This window comes from Melospiza melodia, chromosome 12 (assembly GCF_035770615.1).
Source record: "Melospiza melodia melodia isolate bMelMel2 chromosome 12, bMelMel2.pri, whole genome shotgun sequence".
NCBI lineage: Eukaryota > Metazoa > Chordata > Aves > Passeriformes > Passerellidae > Melospiza > Melospiza melodia.
This window is the reverse complement of record NC_086205.1, coordinates 21,869,315-21,883,020: the sequence shown is the minus strand read 5'-3', so window position 1 is coordinate 21,883,020 and position 13,706 is coordinate 21,869,315. Positions and strand designations below refer to the sequence as shown.

The following is a 13,706-nucleotide window of genomic DNA, read 5'->3' as shown; positions in this document are numbered from 1 at the left end:
TTGCCTACCTGAGTACATTAATGGATGCTAACAAAGACTGTAGTTAATAGGATATTTAAGGAGTGTTGTGTTTGGGTGAGGGGGAGCTAAGATACTTTAACTTCAAAACTGATTTTGTTATTTAGAACTGGACAAAAATAATCCTTGTCTTTCTAGATAGTCTTCAAATACCATTCTAAAACTAAGTTTTGTCTTACTACTTACTGGTTTGTAATTACTGAAAAATATGTGAGATTTAGTAAATCCTCCCCACTGAGAAAAAAGTGGGCCATATCTGCATTTTTGTATGTGTGATGGAGTTGGAGGGGGAGAACTTTGAGGGAAAGGATAAGAGTTTGCACTTTGGCTAACTGGACAACAGATGTGACTTCTAGTGTAAGCAAAGGTTTGGGGGTTTTGCAGCTTTTGTGCTTTGCATTCCATGCTTGTGGGAGTTTTGTCTCATCCTTTTCAAAGCCAGACATCCAGCTGCTCCAAGGGGATGATGCCTGTCTGTAGCTATGACTAGAAGAGGCCACAAAAATATTTATGCTAAAACTGGATGGGAATTTTCTTTTGCTCTTGAAGTTGAATGTGTCATGGCAAAGAATTCTGTTACAATTTTCTCTTTGTAGTATCCTAATCCAAATGGGAGCTGTGGAGAGAATGGATTTGTTTCTCTCTATATTTAATTGGACAACAAATGTATGTGATTTGTTTTGATTATGGAGTTGGTCAAGATAACCTCCAGAGGTTCCTCCCAGCTGAATTTGTTCTACAGATCTATTTTTGAATGGTTAATGAACTGCTAAATGAACCAGAAATAATACTCTGAGTATTAACTGCTGGGTTGTTTTTTTGCTCTGGCAGCACTGGTATAGTATTAACTTTAACAAAATCCAAACAATCAATCAAACAAACAAACAAACAAAAAATCCAGCACAAAACCCATCCCAGCTGGGGGGTAGGGGGAATTTAACTGGTTTAGAAAAGGAAAAGAGGCATTTTTATAAATCCTGTACATTAACTTATAATCATATAGAAAGGCAGCAGACTGAGTACAGTTTATGTAATTCTGGATCTGACTTCTCAGTCTAAGCAGTACTTAGCATATATATTGTTTTATATGGGGTGTGTCTACACTTGAATTCTGGAAAAGTACTTTTCTAGTTAATTCTAGGCACAGATTTTGTGCAAGGCAGGCTAAGAGGCCTGTGTATTTCAAAAAAGGAATGTGAGGGACAGTAGACATCATCACCTGTTCTCTATTTCCAGAGTTCTTAAAGCCAGCAAAGCAGGGGATAAAAGCACTTGGTCAATTGTGGCTGCTAAGGAAACTCCCTGGGAATGGTTGTGGTGTGTCTTTGGAGAACACTGCTCACAGACCTGAGCTCCAGAAATGTGAAGATGAAGTTCTAAGAGGGCAGCTTACCTCTGCCAGGTTGAACAGGAGAAATGATGGAGCTCTGGTGCAGCTTTTGCTTGACTTGCAGCAGTAGAAGTGGCTGCTTCAGTCAAGTTAAGAACAAACAGTTGTGTCAAACACCCAGCTTCAGGTTCAGTGCTCTCCGGTTTCATGTCCTATTGCTCACCAGTGGAGGGTTAGATAAATCCCAAAGAGACTGGGGTTTGTTGTTTGGGGGTTTTGTCTACTCATTAACACATTTGCTGTAATTAACTTAACCTTTGTGGATTTTTATGCAGAAAAACCTTGGCAGGTTTGCCTACACCTTCTGATTAAAGAAACATCTGCAAATGCAGCTTTTGAGGGTTGTGAACCACAAAGCACATTTGTTGAACACAGAAGATTTATTGAATTGACTAAGGCTGACTGTAAGTTCCCTGAAATTTTGAGTCAGCTGAGTCACATTTATTGTGGTAAATCTGTGTATTCTGACCCTTTTCTAGGAGAAAGAAATACAGAGAAACATCCCTTGGGTTATTTTCTGTCCAACAGAAAAGAGAAAGCTGGATGGTTGCCTCCTAGATTGTACAACATGTCAAAAGTCTTATCTGTCATTAAGACTTCACTGCTTTTCTTTTTTCTCATACTCCTTAGTCAGTCTTTTGCCAATACTTAATCTAGCAGTTAATGGTGATGAATGACTCTTGCTCAATATGTTCCAACCCTGTTCCTGATTTTTAACTCTTGCTGTTAAATTAGGTCCCACTCCTTTCAAAAACATGGCTTTTCTGGTGAAATTACAACTGTTGTTTAGGAAAAGTGTCCTTATCTGTCATTTCTTTAGCTGTGGATCCTTGTAGAGGACACTAAATTGTTGAATAATGAAATTATTCCTTGTTGCAACCTTATTCCTTCTCTTAGCTATCACCAGTCAACAAAGAAAAAAATTCTTCAACATCCTCACAATGCAAGAAACTTTGAACATTACTGAAAGGAAAATATTCAAGATTCAGCATTTCATCTAAGACTAATCAGCCATAAGTAGAAATGCATGCCTGTTCTCTGATCTGAATCTAATAGAACAAAATTTCCAGTACCTTGGGGTTTCGACATTTGACTTGCTGGAAAAGTGAGGAGATTGCCAATGTCTTTGCAGAGATCAAACTAAATACAGAATGTTTGAAAATGCAAGTGCAAAGGAGGGAGAGTGAGCAGAGGGGTAAAGGCTTCTTTACCAGGCAGGCAGAGTGGGGAGGAATTGTTTCTTTCTCAAACTATTCAGTTTCACTTCTGATAAAACTCAATAAATATACTTTCTGTGGGGAGGAATGTTATGAGCCAGCTTCAGTGCTTGTGCCATTAAGGTACTTTTCATTAAATCTGGAAAACTCCTAACTTGGCTCTTGACTACAGGCACGGTTTGAAAGATGGAAGTGAATAGTGCTAACATAAGAAGTTTCTAGATAGATCTGACTTCCTCTGGGAAAAGAGAAGTCAAAACTAGCATTCCAAATCCTCCAAAATATGCCTGTGGTGTCATTAAAGTGCTTAGACTCTAAAACATAACACTTAGTCTTCATTTTTTTATTTATATTCCCAGCTCTTTACAGAATAATCAGGAAATGCTGTGACTAATAATAAAAGTGGAAGTGATACTAATAACACTGAAAATTGCTCTTCTGCCTTTGTGGATGTTGAACAACCAGTTCTACTCACCAGTTTATCAAGGCAGTCTCCACTGGTGGAGGGAAGTGATAAATATATTGTGTTTTATCTTCATGTAGTTTCATGCTGTCACCTCTGAAATCTTCAACTTTAAAGTGTTAAGTATTGTAAAAGAGCACTTGTCCCAAGAAAGCCTCTGGTGTTTAAGAGCTGTTTTTAAGTAATAACATCTGACTATTCCAGACATCTGGAATAGTCTTGATTGTTATGTACAGTTGAGGATGTGCCTGTGAGTTCCACTGCCAGTCTAGCAAGTTATTTGCAAATATTGATTTGTGATAAATTGCATTTGTATTTTAGTGTAAGATGGTAGTAAATGAAATTGTGATGCTGTAATTGGAGAGGATAAACTTATACAGTTACATGAAGTTTTGGGTAAGAGATTGCTAGTTAAAAGAAAGAGCTTGAATTGATTTTGACATTTTACTTGAGAAGGTAGAGATTAACTCTTTTGCTCATGTTCAACCAAGGTTGAACATCTAAAATTCTAATAACTTGCCTTCCTCTTCAGCTAGCTGTGAAATGGAGGATAAAGCACTGGTGCTGTTATCACTGCTCAGCAGCACTGCCTTGATCTCAGATAGCTCCAGCTTGGAATGTTTTGACAGTTTGGGAACGATGGCAAAAACTGCCACCAAGAGATAAAGATGAAAACAGAGACTAACAAGCAATAAAATGGCAGTTTATACATGAAGAAAAGGATAGCAAAACCTATTCCTGACTATGGAAACTCTTCTTAAATATGTTGTCAAAGTGCTTTGTAATCCAGCTCTTCAGGTCCTCTTTCATCACCTCTTTTCCAGGCTTTTCATTGTACCTCAGGAGATAGTGCAGTATCACAAACAGCTTCAGGGTGATATGAGAAGTCTAACCATGATTATGGATTCCAGTCTCTTGATGTCCTGGTATGTGAGCAGGCATTTATTTAAACAACAAAAAAGATGCTTTGTAAGATAGATACACTTCCCTAATTGCTGTTTTTTTAATGGGTGGAAATTAAATCCAAAACACTTGAGCTTTTGTGGTCTTCTGTTCTATTGCATGGTTAAACTTCGCCAAGCTGAAAACTGATTTCAGTCTTTTGGAATATACACATCTACAAAAACATTAATGAAATGTTTCCAAAGAACCATCCATGTATTTAAAAAATATTTCCTTTTGTGTGTAAATGTGTCAAACTCTCTCAATAGCAGTGACTGATTACTACCAGTATCTATTTGGCTTTTTTAGATTGAAGGCCTTTCAATTTAATATATGCTTCTTACACAGCTCTGATTGTAGTAGTAGGCTGCGTGTGCCTTAGTCTCAAACCATTTAATCTGGATATGAAAGTGACTTTCTAAACTGGGAAGCTGGGAAATCCTTAAACTTCTGCAGAGTGGCTGATAGTCACTGCTTAAATACCTATGAGCTTGTGTCACTTCTTTGGAAGTTCATGTTCACTACAAACATTATCTATTTAGACAAACAGTAGCCATTTCTTTCTGATGCATCAACCACAAATTGCTGCTGTGCTGACCTTGTTAGAGAAACAATTTGGGTTCCAGCTGGAAGTAGAGGGAAAAGGGATGAACAGCAGACAGCTTCACATCTCAGTAGCCCCATGCTTGTGTGTTGCACAACATGGTTTGCAAAGCGGATGCTGTAAGGAAAGGGGCAATAACATTTCCAGCATCTGCCTTAAACGCTTGCTCAGTGGTGAAACTTGTTGCAGGAACACCAGAGCCACAAAAATGAAGTTTCAGTTCTGACCAAAGGCAATGCCTTTCACAGCAATGCTCTGTTGGGGTGTGTTATAGAACAAGTGTGTAACTGCACAAGCCAAGAAGTGGGGTCTCAAAGAGGACACCTGGTTTTGGGGGGTGTGTGCCTTGTATGACCAACAGAACAGACCCTAAATGACCACCAAAATAACACCTGGATATGTCCAATGGTGAGACCACACCCACTCTCACTTCTTATGCTAATGAGGAGCCAAAAGCCACTCCCACTCTGCCTCATGCTAATGAGGATCTGGAAAACCACGCCTATTCTCACCTCCCATGCTAATGAGGAGCCAAAAACCATTCAAGCTTCTCATGCTAGTGAGGGATGGTTTAAAACTGACTGGGAGTGAACCAGGTGGGATTCTGCCCCCTCTGTGAAGAAGCCCAGGGCACTGGAGGACCAAGGGGAGACCACAGGATCCATGGTGGTGACTCCCTCTCTCCTGCTTGCACTCCCTCTCTCGTCTTTTCCTTATACACTTCATGTGGCAGAATAATGTTGATTGTTGAACAAGCATTTGATTTTATTTGCAGCCTAACTTGTGCACGGAACTTTACCATCAAATCATAACAGATGCTTGTCACAGTCACATACAGGAGTGATACCCATTTGGTTAAGGGTGGTAAAGAACCATGTCCCAGTTTGCCAGAGCTGGTTTTGTGCTTCAGGCTGGAGCATGCAGGGCCTAGTGAGACACAGTCACAGTGGATCCTGTTTGTTTGCACCTGTTGAACACAAATGCAAATCTATTGATGTCTTGAGCATCACAACTGTGGTGTCCAACCTGTAAATGCAGAGAAAAGTGCTGTTCAACCAGGGTCAACAGCTACAATGAGAATAAACACTCCTTGAGGTTTCAGAGGATCTTTGTTTTCTTTGTAACTTACACGAAGCAGTCAGGTAAGTTTACAAAATCGGGAATTTAGTCTTGCAGCGTTGTTTCTCATAGAAGGCCCAGTTTTCCTATGTGCTTAGGTGCAATACACCAATGTGATCTGTGACCTTTTGGGAGGTGAAGCCTGATGAGGGCAATTAATGTTGCCAGATTCTTTACAGATGAATATTATCCCCTCAGTGTGGGGGGTAAGCAGGACAACCTTGATCCGTTGAAAATATTTTATGGAAAACTGTTGCTGTTTACTTCTCAGCAGGGTTATCATCTACTGCCAAATAAATATTTCATTAATCACCATTGGCTGTATCACAAACAAGTGATAGGGAGTAAGACTTCATTTGTGACTGACCCTGGTGTGAAAAGCTGTGGTATTTTCCTCTTGTGATTGTAGCTTGTGTGGAAGTAGACAACAGCTTCCACAGGGCAGGGTTTGCACAGAACGGGATTTGTCTGCTGCTGTCTTATTCCATGTGTCTTTTATAGGATAACCTGCTGAGAACTGTGTGAGTTTCAGCTGTTTAAAGGACAAGTGTCTTTAGCTGCAGAATTGAGTTTTTCATTACAGGGGCTGTGCCTTTGTGTTAACTCTGCTACAAACTTCCTTCACTCAACAAATGGTTTTGAAAAGGGAGCTCAGTGGAGAAAGCATTGTTTTCGTTTTTCACTTGAGGAGTTCAGACAAAGAGAAAAATAAAACAACCTACTTCCATAGCTCTTGCTGAGGCATGTGGTTTCTTACAAATCCTCTGACAAAAATGAAGTTGCATGCTATCCTCTGTTTGCCAGTAAATAAAAGATAATGATTTCTGCTAACTGAATTCAGTGAGTCCGTGCAGACTAAACCCATGCTCCTGTTAAGTACTATTTGGCTGCAGAAGTCTGTAAAGATAGCATAAATGGAGGGCTAATTTATATTTGGATTACAGAACTGAAACTTCTGTTTCCAGTTCAGTGTTCTAGGCTTGCTTTTAAAAATCTGTGAAGATGCAAGAATGGTGCTATCCACTGCCACTGCAAAAGCTTTTCTGGTTTTACACATTCAGGGTCTGGAGTAACTTAGTACAGCAGAAACACTTTATCTCAATTTACAGTTGCTGCCAGACTGCATCCTAAGAAATGTTACATGGGAAGTAAAGAAGATACTGTCAGTCTGAGCCTGATGTCTTTTTCAGCTGCTTCTTAGCAAAGAAAGGGCTCACAGGGTGACTGTTCTGTGTAAAGATGAATGCAGATTAATAATTGAACACTCCTGACACCATTGCTTGTGTTAGAGAGGTAAGTGTAACTGTGTGAGGTCTGCAGTACCTCCGGGGTTTTACTGCAGTTCTTCCCCTGCCTTTCTGGGTAGGGACAGTAGGGAGAGGAAATCTTTCCTCTTCCTCAGTGCAAGTGGAGGTTCATGGTGCTGCAGCAGTGACTTCTTAAAGCCAAGGTGACAAATCTGGGGAGAACAACACTGGGAAAGGCCCTGGATGGGAGTTACAGGTCTGGTACACAGCTGCTGATGCTGGGTGGGGGTTCAGACCAGACTGGAGCACAGAACACCTGGATTAACTCTGCTCTGGTTCCTTGTCTGTGTGCCAGCACTTCCTGTTTTTAAAGATCCTGTTTACTGTCTACATTCCAAATATCCCAGGAAGGTGGGAGGATGGGAAGAAACACGGAAAGAAAAGTAAACAGCATTATTTAAGGTGGAATTTTTTTTAGTTGGATAACGAGCATTTGTTACTTTTCAAACCTGGTTTCATTAAGCTTTTGTTTACATCGTCTGGCACTAATTTCCAAAAGCAGAACTACACATGAAGGCTGACATTGAAACCATTAATATTTGCAGCAAGAAGCAGAGTAAGCTTTTGTGGTGTGCTTTGGCTTTGTGTTCTTCCTGATGTTCACATGAAACAATGTTTTTCAGCCATATGAAATGCAGTATTAAACAAAAATATGTAATGAAAGGAAAACCTTGTTTCTATGGGTATAAAATGGCATCTTGCTCTGATTTTGTTGGCAAACTTTAAAGCTTTTGATTTAAACAGCTTGAAAGAATTTGGGTGCTGCTCACTGACCTTCAGCACTCACAGCCTAATGTGGAGGAGCAGCACAGAGCCAGGTGGAAAGATAATTCTCATGCTGCTCCACAGCAAGCCAAGCTAATTGCTGAAATAATGAGTAAGCAGATATGTGAAGTGCAAATAGATGATATGTTGCTTTTCTAATTCTTTGTTATGCTTTATGAGTCCTATAAATAACAAAATCTTGTCTTTTGAGGTGGAGCTAGGGGTGGAATTACTGAATGATTTTGGACTAAAAAGGAAAATTTAATTCCAGGCTTTTCTTTGTTTAAAAAAGAGAAAAAGTTCTGCCTTTAGCTGGAAGAAAATGTTCTAGGACAGATATTCTGCCTTTGGTATGTCATGGGATCCCTAGGGAGAAGGCACAGTCCTAGTGGGAGTTCTGGAGGTCACCAGCAACTTGCAAATGCTTCTTTCTCGTGATCCTGTTTTCATGGCTCCCAGACAGTGAGGGAAGCTGTAAACACTGTGCCTGCATGCATGGGGGAGGGCAAGCAAGGATTTCAGAATTTGAATTCACAAAGGTCTTTTGGTTCACTTGGAGAGGAAAAAAATACTCCAGCAATAGTAAATCTTTTCAAACTGATCATCTTGGATTTGTTTCAGCTGTTTGATCCTGCAGCAACATAGCACACATAGTTCCTCTTGGGAAATACTTTGTAGTGGGTTCTTCTTTTTTTCAGGATGACCTCACCATTAATTTTATTCATAGTATCTGGGAGTCACTAGGAAAATATTGCATTCTGAAAAAAAATCTGGATGTAAGATAACTTTATAGAGAACAGTTCTGAAATGTAGCCACCTCATATTCTCATATCTAACTAAACTGAAATTGCTTTTCACTAATTTCTAGTGAGCTTTTGCATTCACAGGAAAAAAGACCCAATATTTCAGCAGTACTATTATTCTATAGATGTTGCCAATAATTGTAGGGGTCTTTAGCTCAGTCTAGAATAAGGCACATATACTCAGCACTGGTTTTGAAGTAACTACAAATAAAATTGGTAGTGTTTGGAAATACTTGTCTGTTTCAGAGGGAAACTGAATGCTGAGATGTTTTTGACAGTGTTAAATCCTCCTGTTTGCTTCCCCTGGGCTGCTGTTTGTGATCAGATAAGGAGTTCCTGGTATCTGCACGTTTTCTGGGAAGCAGGGACGACAGGAGTACATATGAATCAGCCACGCCTGCAGTGCCACAGCCTGCTGCTTTCTGTCCCCAACAAAGCAGTGGTTTCACCAGTTAAATCTGGGGATAATCATGTTTTCATGGAGGACAGTTTCAGACATCTTTGTACTCATCTTCCTGGGTTTTGGAAGAGTTGCCAGCTTGGCAACCAGCAAGAACAAAAGGACAGTACTGAAAATACCTAGTCTGGGGCAGTCTTACTGTCACCACACAGCAGGTTTGGACAGCAGCAAAATTACACAGACAGCTCTCTCCAGTTCTCTTCATGTTCTAGAGTGCCTGACCTGTCTGACGGTGAGAATGAAACATTTTAGCATTTAGAAAGGTTGAAATGTCCCTTGCATTTTGAAAAGTGTTATTCTTGTTCCAGGAACTCTTTTATTTGTACAAATTCACAGCTTCTGTTTTGGGGATTCCACAATTCTTTATAAAAGCTTATTTGGGGTCATACCTGTAACTGATACTTCTGTCAGTGTGAGACAGAATCAGGAAAATCATTTAACCTACAGATGAGGGCACAGTAAATCAGGATCATAAATTGCTGGACTGTTAAATGAATAGAAGGCAATGCTAGGAGTCTGAAGGAAACTTCTGCCTGGAAAAGAAATCAAATCCAGACACAGATCCTAAAGAGCAGCTCTCTGAGACCAAAGATGCCACAAAATATTCTAAAACATTGCTACATCCTGTCTGTACAAACAGCGTAATGGGATTTGTCTTGTGACTGGGGAAACTAATGGACTTCAATTAAAGTGTAACAGTTTGCTGAATGACTCATTCAATTTCTACCGTGGGCTGATAAAATTGTATCGAGTGTTCAGTCTGTCCTTTGAATGGGTTTTGAAACACTGCCTGGTGTGTAGAGCAGTGTAGAGTGTTCAGTGCTCAGTCCCTGGGATGTGTGCACCTCTTAGCATGAGCACCCCATCCTTTATGCTTCAGTACAATATTACTGCACAGTGCACTTCTTGCTCCCTTGTGTGCTTGGTACAGTTCTTGCTTGTTGGTACTTTAGAGAAGGAAGAACTTGCAGAGCCTCAAAAGTAACTGTAGGTACTTGTGCTGATGACAGGCTATGTCTGCTAAAGTGAACAATGATATTTTTCCCCTAGATTGCCCCCCTGTCACACAGAGCGTGTCTGTGAGGCGATAAAACTGTCACAGTTTACTGAAAGCAAATTTTCTAATCTTGGAATATCATATTCTTAATAAGGAACTATACCATCTATATCAGATTATATTATTTGTATAGCCTATAGGAAAATAGGCTATACAAATTGGCATTCATATAAATAGCATTCATAGGCTATATAAATTGGCATTCATATGCTAAGTGTATCTGGAAGCAAGTATTATGGAAGGCATGTTTATCTCCCTGCTGTCTTCCCTCATGTATGTTTATTCTTTTTGAATGGAATCTCAAAACTAGAGATTGTTTTGTGCTGGTCCAGATGTCCCAAAGCTTTTGGCAGGAGAAAAATGTTTAAGATGCTTTAGGAAGGTCAGGGATTGCAGGTGTGATGAAGTGTTCACTTGAAGTTTGATTTAAATACCATCTCTCTAGAATTCCCTTAAAATTACAGTCCTTTTACTGTCGAAGAACATAATTGATTCTGTTTATTCCAGGCAGCCTTCCAGATTTTAAAGTGTACACAGAAACACAAGCTGCCAGCTATACTTGAAAACTGTTTCTGTTTACATTCTTGCTTTCCAAATCCAAACCCTGGAGGCGTGCTTACATGTGCAAGTGGAATGAATGTGCACACAGTGCCTGCATGCACCATTCCAGCACATGTCTGTATCCCAGCTTGAAACAAAAGCTGCTGTCTTGGTGCAGTTGCTGTAAAAATTGTAGATTTTGGGATGTCACATTTGGACCATTTGCAAGTTTTTAAAGAAAAGGTATTGAGTTGTCATTTAAGGTTTGAATTCTTTAAGGAAGGCAATGCTGATGTTTATTTTGAAGAGATGCTTGGCTAAAAGGATTTACATTTTCGGATGTATGTGTGTCCCCCACTCCTACCTCTTTTCTTTGTTGCTGGGAGGGAGGGAGGGAGGGAGGGAGGAAAACTTGCAGTGGCAGGAGGCACCATCCTTGCAGCTGCTCTTGCCCAGCCCTGCTGCAGTCAGGCAGACCTGCATTAGGCTGACTCCACGGGGATCTCAGGAGGGAGCTGAAGCAACAGAAGGCAGCACAAGAAAGGGAAAGTGAGTTGTTCTCTGCCTCTGCCATCCATCTGACCCGTAACCAGTTGGCTCAGGGAGCCCCAGTGCCAGCAGGGTGAGGGGTGAGAACACACACCTTGGGCTGGGTGAAAATGGGCTCTCATGGTTCAGAAGAGCCTCAGCAGGATGGTGGGACTGAAATTAAAAGGCTGCTGGTGCAAGCTGAGTCTGTGTTGTGAATATTTAATTTGGTTGCGTCCATCTGTACTATCATTGTGTGTGTGTGGACAGGAAAGCTCATGTGACTGCATGTTCTGGTTTGTTTGGGGGCTTTGTGCTGCTTTGTGCCATAACAGCGATGTGCTTCTGCCTGTGTTTGCACTTAAGAAATGTAAATAGGCATGTGATTCAGTGATATGGAGAGGGAACCTTGTTCATGCTTTGCCTGATCAAAAAGATGCCATTTAACTTGTGTACTTCATTTTATCTGGGAGCTGAGGGTAGCTATCAGTGGTTTGGAACCCTCTGAGTTAGTCTGAATGGTGTTATTTGGGTTCACTGGTAGTGTTTTGGAATTGGTAAGCTTCCCAATTCTGGCTCTGTAAATACACTGTGTGTGCTGGGAGCTTTCCATTTCAGCATCCGCTCGCTGAGGCTGCCACAGTGATGGGGGAAATAAAGCAGCTTCTTTAAGCTCTTTCTTAAAAAGAAGTCAGTTGCAAAGCGTTTCTAAATATGCATGGGGTGGTACTGGAAAAGCATTTTTCTAAATCTGCAGTGGCACTTCAATACTTTGGTGGATATTTTTAAAAGCCCAAACTGCATCTACAAAGGAAGGATTAAAAAAGACAGCCCTATTGCTACTCAGAGTTGCTTAGGAAGCAGTGGAATTGGGAAAACATCATTTTCATTCTGATGTTTCTTTGTAAGAACTGAAGTGTCCCAAAAGCAGGTACTGGATGTACTTGGAAGAAAACTTTTTAGAAAAGAAATGTTAATGCAGCAGGGAGGATCACTTTTTCTTTATATATCAAATGTTATATGTGAATTTTATATGTACATAAATTAATATATACAGAAATATATTTTTATATAAATACATATTTTTAAAATTTGCTGAGCAAAGGGCAAGTATTGCAACCATTGCTTTTCCACAGTGAGAGCTTTCAGGAAGCTGATCCAACAGAAGACATGTGAAGCTGTTGGCTTGTGGGTTTCCCTTCCTTTCTGTTCTTAAGAAAACTGAGATACAGGGGCAGTCCTAAGAGGGTTTGTGACTGTGGTGATAAGACAAGGAGTAATGGGTACAAACTGAATGAGGGTGAATTTAGGCTGGGTAAATGTTAGTGTTGGCTGTGAGGGTGGTGAGACCCTGGCACAGGGTGCCCAGAGCGGCTGTGGCTGCCCCATCCCTGGAATTGTCCAAGGTCAGGCTGGACAGGGCTTGGAGCAACCTGGGACAGCGGAAATGTCCCTGCCCATGGCAGGGGAGTTGGAATGAGATGCCCTTCCAACCCTTAGCATTCTGTGATTCTGTGATGGATCTATCCAAAATTAAGAGCAGTGAATGCACAGATAAGCACCTCTGTTTCATTTCAGAAAAATCTAGAATACTGTGTGAAAATATCAGGATTCCAGTAAAGAAGACCAGATATTTTGTAACATGAAGTGTTCTTCAGTCTTGTCACTGGATGCCAACAATTTGTATGTGAAAACATTCTGAACAAACTGGATTTCTTTTGCAAATACACAAATATTGCCTGTGGTTAAGGAAATTAAAAATAGGTAGGGATTAGGAGTGTTTATTGGTAAAGTGTCACTGTGTGCCTGCTGGGTAGTTATGCTCTCTTTTTGGCATCTCCCCTCACCCACTGGGCTATAAAACATCTCTGCTCTGTCCAGACTCTGGTTTTCTCATGCTCTGGCCCATTCTCATTTTCTCTCTTTCTCATACTCATTTCCTCTGCTCTGCGATGGCCAGAGCAGCACAGATAGAGGGTCACACACGTGTTCCCCTCCTTTCCTTTGGCTTGGCAGGGACATTCATGCAGCTGCCAGAGGGAACTGGAACGGGGCATTGGCACTAAATAAAACAAGCCCAACTACAAAGTGCTAGTGGGGCTCAATTCTTCTGTCTCACTAATGGAAAAAAGGGTTTGTTGTTGGTGTAAGTAGCTTATACTGATCTGAAACAGCTATGGCCAAAACTTGTGTATACATGAATTCTTAAAATCAAGTTTAGAGCTTTTAATAAATATTTATAACTATAATATAAGTGTTCTTTGAATATTTAGAGGTTGGAGATGAGAAAAAACCATTTTTAAATGTGGAAGCCTTGGTTTAGCTAAACTTAAAAGAGCTGATGGTTTGTATCATCCAAATTATAATTAATGCTTCACTTTGCAAATTAAAACTTGGCTTGAGATCTGGTTAAAAAATTTCTGTAATAATTTGAGTATTAGGTATTTTCATCCCTCCACTATTGAAATGTTCTATTAATGAATTAAAAGTTCA

The 13,706-nt window shown here is 40.3% G+C and overlaps 1 protein-coding gene across 3 annotated transcripts in view; it reads left to right on the top strand.

Moving 5' to 3' along the window:
• Positions 1-13,706, top strand: part of PIK3CA (phosphatidylinositol-4,5-bisphosphate 3-kinase catalytic subunit alpha) — a 39,585-nt gene that overhangs the window by 2,565 nt on the left and 23,314 nt on the right. The window contains exon 1 of one of the 3 annotated variants that reach the window (XM_063167260.1): positions 9,072-9,320. The exons of the other annotated variants lie outside the window; for them this stretch is intronic. The gene's annotated coding sequence lies outside the window, so the exon portion shown is untranslated. Of the gene's footprint in view, positions 1-9,071; positions 9,321-13,706 lie in introns of those variants that run through there. 3 annotated transcript variants of the gene reach the window in all.